Source organism: Octopus bimaculoides, chromosome 15 (genome assembly GCF_046866305.1).
Source record: "Octopus bimaculoides isolate indiv1 chromosome 15, ASM4686630v1, whole genome shotgun sequence".
Taxonomy (NCBI): Eukaryota; Metazoa; Mollusca; class Cephalopoda; order Octopoda; family Octopodidae; genus Octopus; species Octopus bimaculoides.
In genome coordinates, this window is record NC_142942.1 from 26,943,735 (window position 1) to 26,959,162 (window position 15,428).

Here is a 15,428-nt window from a genome sequence, read left to right on the forward strand (position 1 = left end):
AGGAAAACAGACCAATCACAGATCCTTTCTCAGGGAAATGACCCTGCTCAATATGTAGAAAAGACAGTGGGTAGGGAAAGGAGAAATACCAGCAACCCAGGCTAAAGAAGGTCTTCACCCATGTATGGTGTTGTTATCTGTTTGGTGGAATATGAAAGGTTTAGTCCACTTTGAACTTTTAAACCCAAACCAAACGATAACAAAGGAGATCCACTGCAAGCAGCTTGAGTGGCTTAAGCCAGCGCTAGAAGAAAAACAACTATCTTTGATTTCAAGACAAAAAGTATTCTTCCATCAGGATAATGCTCAACCACATACAGTGAGGATGACATTCTAAAGGCTAGAACAGTTTGAACGGAAGATGATGCCCCTCCCACCATATTCACCAGACATTGCCCCATCTGATTATCATTTATTCCACAGTCTTCAAAATAATTTGGACAGAAAAAATATGAATTCTGTAGACGAGGTCAGAACAGTACTGGAGGATATGGTTCTATATTTAAGAGATGAGGAATTATGTACATTATTTACAATTGACGAATATTTGTCCTCATCTTGTTTGCTGTTAACACAGTATTTTGGCTGATATACCCTCCAGCCTTCATCAGGTGTCTTGGGGAAATTTCGAACCTGGGTTCTCATTCCTAAGGTATTTTTCGATGTTGTTGTTGTTGTTGTTCAGGTCACTGCCTGGAATTGAATTCGGAATCTTGGGGTTAAGAGCACGGGCTACTAACCCCAAGGTTCCAAGTTCAATTCCAGGCAGTGACCTGAATAATAATAATAATAATAATAACAACATCGGAAAAAAAAATACCTTTGGAATGAGAACCCAGTTTCGAAATTTCCCCAAGACACCTGATTAAGGCTGGAGGGTATATCAGCCAAAACGTTGTGTTAACAACAAACAAGATGAGGAGAAATATCCGTCAATTGTGAATAAAGTAAATAAAGTACTGGAGGAGTATTTTTCATCACAGACAAGTGAATTTTGGAAGAGGAGCCTTGCAAGCCTACCAGATAGATCGAAGAGCATTATAGAAAATGAAGGAGAGTATATTTTAAATTAAAAAGGAACTTTGTTTATCTTAATTTTGAAATATAAAAGAAGTATAAAAAAGTCACATTATTTATGGGATGACCCTATATATATATATATATATATATATATATATATATATATACGCACACATACATCAAAGAGACATACTCAATGATTATAATTGTTGTTTTCATAACTGAAAATATTTTTAAAATATAATTTAAAGTAGATTATATTTAGTTAGTGAATATGTAATTTACGAAGATGTGTTTGATTAAACACAGCTGATATGTATTAACAATTACACCAAAAAAAAAAGAAGTTATATAGATATATATATTATATATTATACACAAAAGTATATACACACACATACTCGCTCATTTTACTTTATGCATGCCCATTTTTTAATATAAACAAAGCTATAATCTGTTATAGTATGCATGTATGAACATATAAAAGGTTTGATGGTGAGCATACATATGCACATATTCAACATGTGTGTGTATAGGAACTACAACACAATAGATAATAAGAACAGGGAATTAGGTCTATGTAATTGTGCTAAGGATAAAATATGCCCCTTAAACACTAGATGTTTGATGAAGAACCTAGTGTATTGATGCAAGATCATATCTGAGGGAAGGACATACTTCTATATAGGGCCAGCTCACTGAATTTCAAAAAAGACTAGCAAATAATTTTAATTCATTTAGAGATAGAAATAAAATGAGCAACATGAGCTTAAGTGGACTTATCTGGTTCCTTAAAGATAGGAACCTTAGCTTTACCACTGAGTGGAAGATAATTAGTACAACTAAACTGTATAGAACAGGGAGAAATAAATATGAGTTATGTATAGAAGAAATGTACCACATCTTTACATTGAGTCACAAATTACTTAATAGTAGGCTGGAACAGGCATTTAAGGTGCTTACACAAACATGCCAAAACCTTTAAGAAATTTAAAAGGTACTAGGTAACTCAATATCCCACCCAAAGATGAGTGGAAAGGAAACGATAGAACTCCCCAACTGCTTATCCTTATTCTTAACTAACCTAGCATATATTAAAAGGAATAGGAAACAGGATTGCAAAGGTAGGTATTTAAAAGTTGAAATTATAATGAAAGATTAAAATAAAAGCTAGACATGAGAAATTAAATAAGTAAACAAGTATACAAAAAATACATAAAACCACAAATAAAAGAAAAAGAAAAGAGAAGAAATGATGACAATAATAGTGAGAGAAATGAAGTAAAAAAGCTGAAGACAAAAAGGGTGAGTTGGGAAAAGAAGAATTAAAGTAAGGAAAGGAAAGGAAAGAGGAAGAGAAAACAGGGAGAAAAGGACAAAAATAAATAATATAGGATATATTAATGCAGGTATAAAGTGGCTAGTTAATGTTATAAGACATAAACCCTGTTATAACAAATATCATGTATTGTTAATAGGAACAGAGGTGAAAGATTGAAAGCTTAGGAGAATAATGTACAAACACAGACACACAATAGAAAGTGCAAGTAGAAAAGTATAAGGAAATATATTCGCAAAAATACATATTTGTGCATACTTATTAATACACATTAAGTACACATACATATATGGAAACATATATACATACATACCTGTATATATGCACAACACCCACTACACTCTCGGAGTGGTTGGCGTTAGGAAGGGCATCCAGCTGTAGAAACTCTGCCAAATCAGATTGGAGCCTGGTGTAGCCATCTGGTTTACCAGTCCTCAGTCAAGTCGTCCAACCCATGCTAGCATGGAAAGCGGACGTTAAACGATGATGATGATGATGATGACATTCATATTAACACATAAAGTATGCCCATACATATACACAAAATATGTATATACACTCATAGAAATAAACAAGTTTGTTAAGCATATGCAAACAAGAAAATGACAAAGTGAGAAAAACAATTTGTATACAGAGATGAACAAAAGTAATTGGGAATTATGAATAATTAAAATATAAGTATTATAGATTGCTCAGTGAGATAGGTGGCCATTGAAAGGTTTTTAGGTTTAATATTCTAATTTTATAAAAAATATAATTTTATAAAAAACGAAAGTCATAACTAGCATGCAAAACAGAGTGTAAAAAATAAAATAAGATGAAATGGAATAAAATGAATAGAACTTGCAAGACCTTCAGAAATACACAATGTTAGTAAAATAACGATGTTAAAAAAATTATTTCTGGACATGAGCTTAAAATATACATATATAAGACAGATGGAAAAAACCATGCACGAAGTATAAAAAAGGACTGTTTAAAGTAAAGAGGGAGATAGTGTGTAATAAAAAGTCAATGTTTTCCTTTTGTTCTTTTTATAAAATGGGGAAGTGCATGATAAAAGTGGAGATACATGGTAAACTTCAAATAAGCTATTATAAGGTACCTTGAAGCATAATTGAAAAAGCCTAGTAGCTCTGGTTTGTGATTTAATGCATGTTGATTCTGGAAAAGGATAAAAACTTACCTACTCAGACATAATGGACATCTCAGTGAGTTTCAGTATGATCTATGTTTGTATTGGGCAACCTTCCTTAACATGGACCAATAAATTTTAAACAGGGAAAATCCTACTTCTTTTAAGATACTAGGTAAAAATTTGTGTACCCACACAATTTTTTATCAAATAATATTAACATGCTAACTTTTTGTTTTTGTACGTACCTGTCGTGTGCGTCATACTTCTTTGAAGTGGCAAAGCGAGAGAGAGGAGGACAGAGAGGAGGACAGAGAGGAAGTAAGAGAAAAAGTGGGAGAGAGTGGTGACGGCATTCGTTTTGTGTTTTTAAATGTTTCAGAGAGGACGTAAGAGAGAAAGAAAGAATGAGTGAGAGAGAAAGAGAGAGAGTAAAAGAGACAGAGTGGTGACAGTGTTCATTTTGTTTTTAAATGTTTATCACATTGCAAGAGAAGTAGATACATAGATACATTTATACATTGTTAAATCAAAAGCAGGAGAAGAGTGACACAAAGGAATTGAGAGAGAAAGTGAGAGACAGTAGTAGATACATAAATCCAAAGAAAAGTTCATAAATACACAGACACATCAAATATTGGCTGTCAGTTTCACTTTTCATTACCACACGAGGATAAAATTAACTCACAATTGACTGAATACTCCACAGACATGCATAACATTAACGTAGTTCTCAGGGAGATTCAGTCTCACACAGAATATGGCAAGGCTGGCCCCTTTGAATTACAGCTACTACTCGATATATGAATGTATTTGTGTGTATGTATAGTATAGGTTAGTTAAAACATGTTTGCAATAAGTGTCGTGTGGTGGAAATAAATGCAATTACCAAACTTTCATTCATAAATCCATTTATTATTTCATTCTTTTGCATTTCAATTTGTACATTTGTACCCAGAAATTTTCAACAACTGCACGCCAGAAGAAATGAAAAAACGAGTAATTTTATCTCCTAAAAATTCTGTTTTGCAATAAAGGAAAAAGTTCTTAATATTACACCAGAGGCACTTAAAACATACTTAAGCACAGATTCAATGTCCTGCAATAATGAAGAGGAGGTTCAGAACTATCCATTTGAATTCATAAACTCACTCACTCCATTGGGTATGCCTCCTCATCACCTCAACCTAAAAGTAGGGGCTATTGTAATGCTACTAAGAAATCTTTCAATCAGTCAAGGATTATGTAGTGGAACTCGCATGAAAGTGCAAAGACTTCATGAACATTGTGTAGAGGCATCATTGGTAACAGGCTCCAACAGAGATTGCACAGTTCTAATTACCAGCATTAAACTTAGCCCAAGTGATGCAAATATTTCATTCACGCTAAACTGACTTAAGTTTCCACTTCAACTTGCATATTCAATGACAATTAATAAGGCTCAAGGGCAAACATTTGAAAAAGTTTGAATACATTTGCCTCAACCAGTATTTTCTCATGGCCAATTATGTCGCATTTTCAAGGTCATGAGCTATGAACAATATCAAAGTAATCGGGATAGCAGACAAGGCCAAAAACGTGGTGCAACATACACACAAAATATTGTCTGCCATGAAGTACAGTGAGGAAGACCATCGCACCAGCTAGCATCACTACCACACCAGCCGCTCTATCATTACACATCCACATTACACCTTTAAGATCAGGGAACCAGTTAGGGGCCCACTGGATCTCTCTTGACATACCAGCAAGCCACAACATTGCACCAGCCAGCATCACCACTACCTCCATGCCCGTCATATATATATATATATATATATATATATATATATATATATACATATACATACATGTATGTATGTATATATGTATGTATGTGTGTGTGTTTGTGTCAGTGTTTGTCCGACCACCATCATTGCTTGGCAACCAATGTTGGTGCATTTGCATCCCTGTAATTTAGCTGTTAAGCAGAAGAGACTGATAGAATAAGCACCAAGCTTACAAGGAATAAGTCCAGGGGTCAATTTCTTTGACTGAAACGAAAGAATAAAAGAATACCAGAAAACGTTCCTTAACACTAAACCAATAAGGTTCTTTGAATATGTATGATGTATTTTAAGGTTAAATAGTAATTCCGTTTACGTTTGTGTAACTGAGATATTTTGGTTGGATTATTTAGTCATTGGTGTTACATTACTTTCTACATTCTGTAACTGACACAATATACTTTTCTAGGCCTGAATTTTTTGTGGGGAGGGGGCTAGTTGATTAGATTGACCCCCAGTACACAACTGATAATTAATTTATCGACCCTGAAAGGACGAAAGGCAAAGTTAACCTCAAATTTGACCGTTGACCTTTTATAGGTTATCGATTAAAAATTCATACTGGATTCTCAATGGGAAGTATGTTTAATAAATATAATTATTGTGAAAAGTAGTGACAAATTATCAAAAATGGCGTACTAAGCAAAACAATTTGAGCTTGAAGGAGAAAATAGAGTGCTGATAATCAAAATAAGCATTTTTATTATTTCAATAATAATGTCTACTTTAATTATAACTATTTTTCAGCTTTTCTATGGTCAATGGTGGCAATGCCACTACCAGCACTTAATTGTTGGCATCCCCTTCACCTCAGGGGCCACTCCTGATAGCTTAGCAGATGAAACCACATGTCCCAACCTCCTGCCCTTGCCTTGCTTTAAATGATTTGGTACTTGTTAATGAGACAATTTTCTTGAAATTATTGTGATACATTTTTCATTTCTTTTTCTGTCGAAGTCTATGTTCTTTGTGTAGTGGTTCTGGGGTCAAATTTAGAAAGGATGTCTAAATAATCCACTTAAAACATCTGACTTTCTAGGATACTGAAATAATGATGAGAGTTCTTTAGGTTCAAGGAAGGTGAGTTTTACTTACATAGTTCCTGGGTATGTTTCTAGAACACAGGCTAACCACCACTCGCCATCATAAATTGCAGTTACAAACCCTTTTGTGTCCTCAAATTTAATATCTTGCATGGAGATTCTAATTTTATTATAATTATCTATTGTAGATATCGCAACTTTTATGTCCCTGGAATCCTGGAATTGTCCTTGCATTTCTAAATCTCTCTCTCAATAGATTTTCCTCATTCTACATTTCATTATTTGAGGAGTAGATGAAATTAATCCCAGGAATGTTTTGCTGACCATAATCATAAAGTTGTCTTGGAGTCAAGGTTTATTCATTGAAAGGGTGTTGTAAACCTGCCCAAGCTGCTATTTATTCAATTGTACCTCCTAAACTATCACAAGGTCCCTTGTCATGAGAAGTAGCAAAGAAGTGCCACTCTGCATTTGTTTGGAAATCTATAGAATGGTAGCATAAATTTATGAAATTCTTCCAATTTTTATATTGTGAAGCAGCACCCTCTGAAAATAGATAGTTGCTCCAAAGAAAATCTATCAGCTTTTTTTGGAAGAGATGGACTACTGCCATTGGATATAACATTGATGTTAGTCACATCGTTGTTTTGTTTATAATAACAGACAAACGGATCGATAGTGGCTTGGGCATTGTTCCAATGAAATCCTTGTATAGCATCTCGCAAGATGAATGAATAATTCCCTTAAATATCTGCCAAGACTAAAATTTCTCCTTCACTTAATGATTCTTTTCTTGAAGTACAAAATTTAGATTGTTCCTTTGCAATGAAATTATGTACTTTAAGTGCTTTAAGCTTCTGACAGAAAATTTCAACAAAAGCATCTTTTGATTTTGATATATTTTCTAGAATTGTTCTATCTGTTTTTATCCATTGCTTAGACTGTACTTAATTAATCATATTCACATTAAACATTTCATTTATGAATTTATCATGCTCTTCTAGAAAAGAATTACAATTTGAACAGTTGCACATGTAGCAGTTGTTTGTTGTTGGGTTGCAAGTTATTGATTCCAAACATTGTTTATAATCAATCAAGTGAAACTTCATATCCCTGGTTAAATCAGATAGTTTCACACCAAAAATCATTAGTTTGATATTCTGACGAATGCAATACTTGCAAGTATGCATTCTTTTTTCCTTAGCTCTGCAAATTTTGAGAATCTAATTTTGATTTCAAGATTTTTTGGCTTAAACAATTGGATACTTTTGCCATCTTTTTTTTACTGATTTGTAATCTTTTTTTCCTGGCATAACTCTGCTTACTTCATTATTATAAAACTGAGAAACACAATTGGCAGTTTCTTGAGAAAATGTGCTTTTTCTATGGCTAAGATGTGATGAAATCCCTTGCTCATTGACCAGCCTTTTAGCTTATCTAGCCATGTAATCAGGAACATTGAATTCCTTTCGGATTTTTCTCAGAGACCAGCTTTTTAGCAGAATTGCTAAAATTTGCAATTTTTCTGATCTTTTTTCTGTTATTGTAAATTTTTATTTGATTATTTCACTTTCACCAACTTCTGTTCTAGGTGAAATGATTTGCATCTTTTGAGCAAAAGCATTTTCAATTTTTTTTCTTTTTTTCTCAGCATACATGAAGGTATTTATTGGAGATTCTCCAATTTCAGAGAGATCATTGCTGAGGATCTCTAATTCTGAATTTTCTTCTACAAAAACATCTGTCAATGATGAAGTCATTTCAGTGGTAATTGATGTATCATCTCTTGTATCTTCTGATGATGGTTCAATTTGAGATGTGGGCAAAGTTTTTTCTGCATGAGTCACATATTTTTTGTCCATGAAATAGGCTTGTTTTAGGATATTTTATTGCAAAATCTGCATTATTGTTCTTTCTCACAGGTGCTTTATGCTTTTTAAATGGGTCACAACACTTTTCTTGCTTAGCTAAAAATTTTTCTTTTACATCCATCTCTAACCAGGAATTAACTAAAATGGTCATATATATCTAATCTGAAAGAAAATAAGAATTAAGTAATTTAATTAAGCTGTATAACATGAACCAGGAATTAACTAATATGGTCATATATATCTTATTTGAAAAAAAAAAAGAATCTAGTAATTTAATTAGGCTGTATAACATGAACCATAGTTTATAGAAAACCTTATAACTACAGTTCCCACTGATATCCCAGTATGAAGTTTTGTATATGAGTTGTAACTAAGTTGGGCAATATTTGGACAAAATTTCAAAAACATCGATAACCAGGTCTTTCGACCTATAAAAGATCAAAGGTCAAATTAGAGGTCAACTTTTATATTTTTATTGTAAGGAAAAAATTCACTAAACAAAAGCTGTAGATCCATTTAAATGCTTAAAAAAAAAAAAGTTGAGCTTTCTAGCTCAAATAGTAGCTAAGATAAAGACTTCACAAAGTTATTGAGTAACCGAAAAAATGTCACTTTTTTGAAAATTTCAAATGGTCATAACTTAGAGTCAGGTAAAAAATATTTCATATTTAAAGGTTACATATGAAGGCCATTTAGCATGCAAAATTTGAAAGAAATCAGTTTTGGTCACCTTCAGCACCTGCGTTGATTTCACATGGAATGACCCAAATACAGTAATGTAGAAATTGAATGTAACAAAAAAGAATTATTAAATTTTAAAAAAATTTTAGGCTTTCAGTTATTGTGGGATCAAATAATAAAGCAGTTAATTTCTTAGATGTCTCTTTTGATTTAAACATCAGTTTATACAAGGTGTGTAAGGTATTTGAGGACATACCTTTTTGGGTTTATTGCTTCATTTTTTGCTAACTCTGTATAATCTTTGTTTTGGAAAATGATAATGGCAGAACCTCAGCTTACTCAAGAAATGAACAGGCATACTGTTACTGTGGTTATAAAGCCTGAGCATAGAAATATCTTGAGATTTAAAAGTTGCCAGATCTTTGATCTACGAAGTTTGTAAAGAGCTAGAGACTGAAAATGGAAATGTATCACCAGTATCAAAGCATAAAACGCATTCTAAACACTCGGAAATCATCAGAACACCTGAATTTATCCAGCAAATTCAACAGACCATTGATTACAATCCCTGAAAGTCCATGAGGTCAATTGCAAAAGATCTCCATGTGTCAGAAGAAACAGTCAGAAATGTTGTCCATGAAGACGTCAGATATAAGTCTTATATGATGAGGAAAGGTCAATTTGTCAGAAAAAGCAACAGAAAATCACCACATCAGATCTAAAATGCTCTTAAACAAGCTGAAAAATCCAGTAGAAGAAGATTTGATTTGGTTTTTCTCAAACGAGAAAACTTTCAACCAAGACCAAAAAGTTAACAGAAGAAATGACAGATGGTTATGTGCAAACCCTTCTGAAGTTCCAAGTGTTATGCATACAAAATTTCCTGCAACCGTCATGGTTTTAGGAGTTGTCAGCAATGAAGGACATGTGATGCCTCCTTTCTTCTTTCCACAAGGCCTTAGAGTTAACTCTGCTGCTTACATTGAGGTCCTGGAAATAATTGTTAAGCCCTGTATAGACAGTGTATGCAATGGAAGGCAATATATGTTTCAGTAAGACTCTGCACTATCACACATAGCTCTAGTAACACAGGAATGGATGGCTGAAGATTTTCTTGATCATATAACCCCTAACATTTGGCCTCTTAATACCCCAGATCTCAATCCATTGGAGCATTGTTGCGAGAGTGGTCAATGAACATATCTATAACACCAAAGGTTCTATGAAAGCTGCTATAGTCAGAGTAATATCCAAAATGAACCAGGACCACTTGATGCGAGCATGTAGATGATTTAGAGCTCATACAGAAGCAGCTGTTGAAGCTGATTTTATTTATTTATGTGTTTCAGCCAAGTGGCTGCGGTCATGCTGGTGCACCACCGTGATGGTGACTTTATTGAATAACATTATAGAAAAGAAGGTTTATTTTTATCCTCTTAGCATTTTTTGATAAATAAAGTTATTATCTGTTATTATATATGTTTTTTTTATAAACATAAATCTGTCCTCAAATATCTTACACACCCTGTATATACCATGTCACAAAGGTCTTCAGTGCATATACAAAAAATCAAATCATCCATGTACAATAATAAATTCAATTCTAAATAGCATTTCATAATATATTTCTAAAATTTCGGTTAACAAAGATATTTTTCCTGTCATACTAACTACTATAATTCAGCTCTTTCCTGAGTGGATATAAAAATAATAAAGTTGATAATAATATATATAAATGTAATAATATTAATAATTATTATAATAGCCCTACTAATAAATATTTTGTTAAGAAAAATAATAGATATCACAAATCTCATAAATCATTTCACAGAAAAGTCATATGATACAATGTTCCATTTAGTAGTCATGTATCTACTAAAATACCTTTTCTATTTTTTTCAATTATTAGAAAAACATTTCTAATAAATACCACAAAGTATTCAAGAAACACATAATAAGATTCTCCTATTCCACAGTGCCTAACTTAGATGATATTGTATCTTTAAATTATAAAACCTTAATAACATTAAGTATAAATATAATCCTAATAATGATAACAATAATCAAAATAATATCAATATAACTTCTAATCATACTACTACTACCACTACCACTACTGCTACTACTACTACTACTACTACTACCACTGCTGCTGCTGCTACCACCAGTAATAGTAGTAGCTGTAGTGGTTATAATAATACCATTATAACCATGACAATAATTATGATAATGATAACAAAAATAATAACAATAATTATCTTAATAATCATATAATCATAATTTCATCAGCAATAACATAAGACCAAATGCAATGAGTTATGTAATTTTTAAATAAAATTGTCATGTCCTTTAAATAGTAAATGTCTTCTGGAAAACTGTCCATACTCACCAAAGAACAAACCAATATATAGGTACCACATCTACAAAAATTTAAACTAAGGCAGGTGTCGGCAACCTTTTGATAATGGAGTGCCAAACTTAGCTTCCAAAAGCATTGCACATGCCAGCCTCATATTACTACTTTTATTTGTAGAGTTTATACTTTTGAAACTCGCTATAGCAGAAATCTATTTTATTAATCCTTTAATAATTCAAATTGCATGGAGACAAATATAATTTTATTCTAAAAATTAATTTAAAAAAATTTTCAAATTATAAACAAGTTATATACAACAGTTACATTTAATTTCTATAAATTAATGAGAACCTTGTCCCTGTACATTTTTGTTTAATTTCTCAATATCAGGTGCATAATTTGTGACTTTTAGCTTCCGAATGTTTTAGCAAGCTTCCGATTGTTGAATTGTCAGACAACTTCTTTGTGAATTCAAAACAAATTTTATATGTAAAAAAATTTGTTCGCATGCACATGTTGAGCCAAAGACTGAAAGCAGAGCACATGAGATTTTTTTCAAAGAATTGAATCTATCAGGCAACAACATCCAGCAATTGAAGATAGCAACAGACTTCTCCAAGCAGCTTCTTTGAAGAGTTTTTCGTAATTCCACAAATGTTGTTTTCCACAATTCTGATGTTGTTAATTCAATCATTTCCATTTCAAAACTATTGATGTGCATCCACTCATAAAGTGATAGATCAAATGGGCTCCTTTTCAAATCAATCAAGTCAGGTTTGACGAGAATAGAAAATATAGGAGCGTAAGTTTCGAAATCTTTACCTCACTTGGAAAATTCTTCTTTCAACGTTGCAATATATTTTTGAAGTTCATTTTTATTAACATTAAATTGATTTGAATAAACTTTTACATTTGGATAGGTATTTGTAAGTATTGCTAAGTATATCCTTTCCAATATTCAAAAAGATTCAAGTACTGTTTGATCGCTCCTTTGTAAATGCAAATTTAAATCATTGAAGTGTTTGCTTATGTCAGTTAGAAACATCAGTTTAAATAACCAGTCCTCATTGTTCAATTCTGGGAAATGTTTCTCTTCAAAAAATATTTTGATTTCTTCAAAACATAACCCTGACTAAGCCAACAGACATTGCTGTGTAGTGGGAGGTCTGCATATTTACTGTCAAATTCTTGCAGAAGGGACTTAAATTGTCTGTGAGTCAGTGAAGAACGAGAGACTATAAAGTTAACTATTTTAACAAATCTCCATGACAGAACTCAAGCTTTGTGACAAAATTTTTGCAACTATATTTTCCTTATGTATAATGCAATTAAAACTCATCACATTGCATCCAATATGATTTTCAAGAACCTTAACAAATCATGCACTAGCAATGGTAATACAAAATATTTTATTTATATTAATTGACTTAATTTTCGAAATAATTTACAAATGCAGTCAGAATGTCCTGTCCTGTAGTTGTATTAGTAAGAGGAATCAAGCAACATAGTTCTTCATAAATACGATCATTGTCACAATATCTTGCAACAATTGCTAGGTGCACCATGTCATTCACATCAGTACTTTCATTGATAGTGACATTGAATTCAGCAGCTTTTTGTAATCCAACTTTTTGCTTTGTCGTTCTGTTTTCCGCTATATCTGTTATACATCTCTCAGTTGATCTTGCAGAAGCTGGTATTTCTTGAATTCAAGACAGTATTGTTTCAGCATTTGGTAAATCACTGAACAAAATTCTAGCACTTCTCAGAAAAGCTTTTTTGATAAATTCTCCATCTGTAAAAGGTTTACCTTTCTCAGCTATACATTGAGCAATTATGTAACTACATTTGTTGGCTTTATTTTTAGTTCCAAGCATTTGAACAAAAAGTGCTTTTTTGTAATTAGAAACAGCACTTTTTTATGCTGTCACTTTTCTCATCAGAGTTTTTAAATGTAGTCTGGGGTTTAATTTGATAGTGTCTTTGTACACTTGATGTATGACATACAACAAATTCACAGCAGAATGCACACACAGATCAATCATTCTGTTGTACTCAGTTCTCCAGAAATCTTGAAATGAACAAACGTCAAACATCTTGGGGTACTGTGTATTGATAATAATTGATATTAACAGGTGTATAAACCCTTAAACCAGATTCTACAAGTAAAAATAAAAATAACTAAATGAAAATAATTAGAATAAAATAAATAGTAAAATTAATTTTTTTTTTAAATGAAATAAATTTAATGAATAAATTTTTGTAATAATAAAAATAATTAGATTAAAATATATGGTAAGAATAAACAGAGAAAAAGAAATACACTAAAAAAATCAGACAACTTGACTTAAAGAAATTGAAACCAAAGAAAATAAGTATAATTTTTGACTTTTCATGTTTGTTTGTCTTTGAAAACCCTTCTTACTACTACTTTTTCTTTCCATTTAATATAAAACTGGCATCAAAATGAGATAATAATTTTAAAAGAATCTACTTATAGATGACCTGCAAAGTAGGAGCCCATTTTTAAGGGTGTCTTTATTTACACTCGCTGCTGTAAGGTGGTTAACTAATTTTAACATATGATCTACACTGCTAAATATACAACTAGTTTAAAAAAATAGGGATTTACAACTCTAACTCCTTGCTTAAGTAATAAAGTACATATAAATGCTTTCAGTGTCAGCTTACAAACAACAAGTTAATTGTGCTAACATAATTTGGTATCATCAAAATTATTTGTGTTCAGTAGTACTATATTTTTAAGGAAATGTATTACTACCAAATACAGCTAACTTCAGATAGTTTAGGTTAGAATAGATGGATCATAAAAAAAGACATGTAACGATGTAATTTAATTATGATGATGTCGCTTCCTGAAATATAGTTAATTTACGTTTATTTTTTGCCAAGAGGCATGTGTGCCATTGTGAATTGGTCCGCATGCCATACATCACACGCATGCTATAGGTTGCTGACGCCTGAACTAAGGTGTTATAACCGCATTTATTTCAAATATAAAAGAAAAAAACTAACAATACATGCTTGGTCACTCTTATTTGGGAGTTAAAAGGTAAAAATATAAATTACACACTCTCTTCATATATTATTAAAAATGCTACTTCCTATAAACCAGGTAGTAAATTCTACAATTTATGTTTACTGGAAAGTATGGAGACATTAAATTTCAAAAATAATTGTATTAACAAGCACAAAGAAGCATTTATCTGATACATACATAAAAAATACAGCATCATTTCAATACTTCAAAATTTCACAATAAAGCTATTACTGTAATTTATAATTTACCTTACTAACCATAACTGTAACAGCTATTAGTATTATTTATATATCAATGTGTATGCTGTGTATATGCGAGTATGTACATAAGGTTTGTGTGTATATATATGTATATCTTTTATTTATTACTTGCTTCAGTCATTAGACTGTAGCCATGCTGGGGCACCGCCTTGAAGAATTTTTAGCCAAATGTATCAACCCCAGTACTTATTTTTTTAAACCTGGTAATTATTCTATCAATCTCTTTTGTTGAACCATGATGTTACGGGGATGTAAACACACTAACACTTGTTATCAGGCAGTAGTTAGGGGACAAACATGGGCACAAATACACACACATACAAGCTTCTTTCAGTTTCTATCTACCAAATCCACTCACAAGGCTTTGGTTGGCCCAAAGCTATAGTAGAAGACACTTGCCCAAGATGTCATGCAGTGTGCCTGAACTTTCAAACCATGTAGCTGGGAAGCAAGCTTTTTACCGCACAGTCACATTTACACCTATCCACACAGCCACATATGTATGGATGTGTGTATATATATATGTGTGTGTATGTATGTATATGTATGTGTATATATATGTGTGTGTAAGTATATATATGCGTGTAGGTATAGGTATGTATATATGTAGTGTATATGTTTGTGTGCATATATATACATATATATATTCATGAAGGTATATGTGTGTATATAATTTTTGTGTTTGTGTATGCTGTGATATATACTTGTGTGTGTGTGTATAGATAAAAAAAAGTTGAAAATACATTGGGATTTGTTCAGATTTTTTATTTTTGAATTTTCAAAATCTTAACTGGTTTCACAGATTTCTCTGATTTTCAAAAGTTGAGATATACAGC

The 15,428-nt window shown here is 32.0% G+C and overlaps 1 protein-coding gene and 1 pseudogene across 3 annotated transcripts in view; one reads left to right on the plus strand and one right to left on the minus strand.

Annotated features, from left to right (window-relative positions):
• The window catches only part of LOC106881644 (SPRY domain-containing protein 3), a 360,055-nt gene that overhangs the window by 165,871 nt on the left and 178,756 nt on the right, over positions 1-15,428 (plus strand). The window lies entirely within an intron of this gene.
• On the minus strand, positions 12,699-14,592 carry LOC149132451 (protein ZBED8L-like; annotated as a pseudogene).